We start from the raw sequence: 4639 nt of genomic DNA, 5'->3' as shown, positions 1-4639 counted from the left end.
AATCAATCAGATCACATTTCTTTAAATGTGCCTGCTGGCAGTAGGCTTAGTGGAAATTAATCATCGAATGAGATCTTGCTAGCGAAAATAATGATATAAACTCTTTCAGAATACGTAGGCCTAGTATAAAATTAAGGCCAAAGAGTATCTAATTGATATGAATTCATAGACACTTATGAGTATATATGTAGGCCTACTTAAAGCACTTATATCATGTACTATATATGTGTAGGCTATATGCATGTAGGTCTATGTTAAATCAATCTTTGATTTCATTGACTGGGACATGGCCAGGGAATATGATGAATTGATGCATCTGCTGGTTAAGCGCCAATAGTCTACATGTTTTCTGTAGGTTATAAAAATGTACCTGACGCAAAAAACCTCAAGGCTATGCAGAGTCTGAAGCACAGTAAAAGTTTCAAGTAGCTTTATTGTCAATTTCTTCACGTCAAGACATAAAAAGGAATCAATATAATGTTTCCCACTCTCCCACAGTGAAACAAAAAGCACAGGCACAATAGACAAGACAACACATTTCTTAAAACATAGCTTTACATATTCACATACATAAGCTTGCTTCATAAGCATAAGCTCATAAAGCATAAAGCTTGCTGCGGCGCGTGATATTTGCAATGTACGGCCCGAGAAGGTCTTGCAAATAAATGAGTCATTTTCGGCTGAATCGATATCGCTCAAACAAGAAATAAAGTGTGAAATAAAGGATCTTGGCTATTACGAAGAACTCTATTGGTATGGAAAGTTAATCGAACTAGAATATATCTCGTTGGTCGACTGGGTCTCTCAAAAGGGAGCTGCCAATTATTTTCCGGGGGTGTGGCAAGCTTATCCAGCTACACTTACGTTAGACTGCTCTGGAGCAGGTTAATGCTAATTGATATGTTACTATGGTGATATATCGAAAGTTGCTTCCACAAAACAAAAAGAGGGGCGTTGTTTATCTTAGCCTGAAAATTAGCTTGCTAAACCACTTAGCGAGCTACAATGAATACCCCCCCGGGGCAGAATAGGACAAGTCTTCACAGAATGTGGGTGGGATGATTTGCATGGGATGCTGCATTGAAGACAACTCGGAAAATACGGGACAAATCCCGTCCCCTATTGATCAAAACGGGATGCGCCATTTTATTCTCAAATCCGTATTTTAAGGGACGGGTGGCAACTAGGGTTGCCACCTCCAATGTGGTCAAATAAGGGACACCTTGGCAGTGGCCAGTGTTGGGGGGAAATATTTTAGCGGGGGTCTGGGGGTTGTCCTCCAGAAGATTTTGGGTGTTAAATACTTCATTTCCTGCATTCTGGTGATTGATTTCTTAACCAAATTGTGCTTTTTATGCAACTTAAATTCCTCTGCCACTCTAAACATAAAATTAATGCAGAGCTGCATCTATTATATTAAAGATGCTAAATAGATATTAAATATTCGCTAACAAATGTCAACATAAAACGCCGATGCAGTTTTAAATGAAAGTCATAAATATACGTTATTGCAACAAACGTGCTCACAAACTTACCTTTAACCATCCGTAAAATAATTAGTGATTTAGTAGTTTTGACCCTCTGAATTTACCATTGGACAGCTTGGGCATGAGACGGGAGGGCTTGAGACGGGAGCCTGCAGGCTGCAGCCATACCCATCTCCCCGAGTAGGCCTAAGTAAGGTGAAGTGCTTTGCCTAAGGACACAATGTCAATTTGCACGGCCTGGAATCGAACCAACGACCTTCTGAAAAATAGCCCAACGCCCTAATCGCTCAGCCATCTAAACTGGCATCTGTGCAGTTTGAAGAGTTTTCTTTCACAATCCTATACTGAATCCTATACTGGAAGTCTACTGTTGAACAAAATATGAATCAGAGTAAAGTATTTTGTCGATTTTTGTGGGGACTTTAAGGATTAAAACATCAGATCCTGGACATGTGCAATATGTTTGGTATGTCAAAATTAACTATTTAGTTTGGAAGAAGCAAGAAACCATTGATAAACTCATTGATAAATAGCAAATGACCTATACCACTATAATGGTTATTTGATTTATTTGTGAAATTAAATTAACAATACAATTAGTTGTGAAGATAAATGCATTAAGTTCAGAATATGTTTTGCTGTCAAGCTGATCATAACAACTGTTAAATGAGCAGGGCTCCTTTAAGAGATCGGGGCAGGAACTTGATTATTAGAATTAGGCCATAAGGTGAACCCTGTTTTCGCTTCATCACGTGTCGAACCGTGCCACCAAAATCCTATTACGATCTTAAGAAACTAGTTCTATATAAAACATAGACGCATCGACTGGAATTTCAGCGGCAAACTTTTTTTGGTAGGTTAGCACGACTCGTTCTTTTTTATGAGCTAAAGATTGTGTACATGCCAGACTGCAGAGCGGGAATCATTTTCTAAAACACTTTTCGTGGTTCACCTTGTGGCCTAGTAAAGGCCAAGTCATTATAATCATCATCGACCGTGCTACACATGGTTTACCGTATTCAAATGTGTTTCGTTTAGTTAAATGTTTGCGTGCCTCCAATCAGTAAGTTAAATGTTATGTAGATTAAGTTTTCTTAGTAGCTATATGCCACATTGACTTTTAAAAATACTGTGTTGCATACTGTTGGAATTAATGGTTAGCTAGTTATCTGATTCATCAGATGGGGTTTGTAACTGCACTGGACGTTTACGTTCGCGTTAAATATGGGTTTATATACGAATGCCAAGTTGTAATAGTGCAAGTATGTTTCGTTTTTTGTACAGAAACACAAGAACACATTTTTGTACATTACATATCAGTAGGCTATGTAAGTATTGTAGTGTGCGGGGGAAACAGACAGAACTCAGGACAAAAGAGGCAAGGGATCACATTGTCAGTTTGATAGCTCAAGAGCCGAGATATATTTCCTTGTGCGGACAGGACAGCTACCCTGGGGTTGAGATGTCCGCCAAAACAAATAACCAGGTTGGTGAGACCCGTTCAGAACCAAACCCAACTGTCTACCTACTCGTCAGGTTCAAAGGCCTGCGTAGTTTAACCCTCCCCTCCCTTTCCTATCCCTTGGTCCCGCCCCTTTCAATATTTCCACCTATTCCCAAACCAGGCTAGACATCTCCCCCAATTAACCAATAACACTCGAACTTCTGTAAATCATTCCCGTTCTACCCCCAGCGTTTCTGTATCATTATGTTGGTGTAAATACTAGTTCTAACCATAATCTACCCTATCCCCCACCCTCTCTACCTTTTCTTCCATGCGTACTTGTTGTTGCTCCTTGCTGCCTGAAGCAATGCCTTGTCCTTTAAAACCACTGTGTGGAATTTGTTGCAGGACAGGTCGAAGTTCACTGAGACGAGTAGCTCACACTTCATGAGATCCACCGAGCACCGGTTCCGTGCGTCACTCCACTTGCTGTTCATCTTGGAAAATATTTTCTCCACAAACCCTGTGGAGGCTGGTATGCTCAGAACATATGAGACTATTTTGAGCATATTTGGGAGATCAGCTGCCTGAAATACAGCCATCCACTTGCCTACCAAACATTTATTGTTCCATTGATCCCCCTCAAGGAACTTCTCCACAACGATGTTCAGTGTGGTGCACTCATCGTAGAGGTCGTCCATGTTCACTCTGGCCAAGAGTCGAAGCTTCTCACAGATCTTCTCAAGGTCATTGAAGGTGAGCTTGCCATGGAGAGAGAGGGGTAGAAGACAGTGAAGCCAATTGCTGTCAGAGAAGTCAAACCATTTCTCGATGTAGCTGAGGGCAGTGTTGATGAATGCAGTGAACTCCTCCCTTGCCTTGCCTGCATCAACTGGAGAGAGACGTTGCATCTTTGTTTTAGTGAGGTAACCGTAGAACTGGTCATCCCGCCTCTGCCTTAGTTTGGCATTGAATGAATGCATAATTGGATACAGCTCTACACATGTAGTAGCACTGGTCTCAAGCTTCTTGACAACCTCTTCAAAGAGAGAGAGAATGTTGTTGCAGAAGAGGAGATATACCTCCACAACATCGCCATCATTCTCCTGTACTCCGGACTCAGTGGTGAGCTTCAACAAAGTCCTGATTTGTTTGGGGCACTTATCTCCAAGGCTCATGAAGAAGGACTTCAATGCCGACCAGCTTTGCAGGAGTCGTGAGATGGCAGGGTTGAGGGACAGCCATCTGGTAGTGACATGCCGCAGGACTTCTCTGAACTCAAGGTCACAGAACTCACAAAACTCCTTTAAAGTCTCCCTTCTTTTTGCAGATATGGAGAAGAAGCTGTAAACTTTAAGAACCACATTTTCTACATCTAGACTTAGGTTGTCAAGAGCATGCTTGAGCATATTGTGGACAATGTGTGCATGGCAGTTACCCTGAAGTAAGTGGTTATTTTGTTGTTTCAACATTGTATAGACAGAGTTGTGGACCCCAAAGTTCCCATTCGCGTTGTCTGCGCTGAAAGCAGAAACTTGCTCTATTTTCAAGCCAACAACTTCCAACGAGTCCAGCAGACACCCCACGATCCCCACTGCTGATTCATCTGGATTTTCGACAAAGTCGATCATCTTATTCACCACACCACATTCTGGTGTGAAGAATTGGACTGCCACTGGGAACATCTTTCTGTTGCCTTTGTTGGAGG

Source organism: Hypomesus nipponensis, chromosome 9, assembly GCF_054491055.1.
Source record: "Hypomesus nipponensis isolate SF chromosome 9, ASM5449105v1, whole genome shotgun sequence".
NCBI lineage: Eukaryota > Metazoa > Chordata > Actinopteri > Osmeriformes > Osmeridae > Hypomesus > Hypomesus nipponensis.
The sequence above is the reverse complement of the archived record's forward strand: the minus strand, read 5'-3'. Positions refer to the sequence as shown.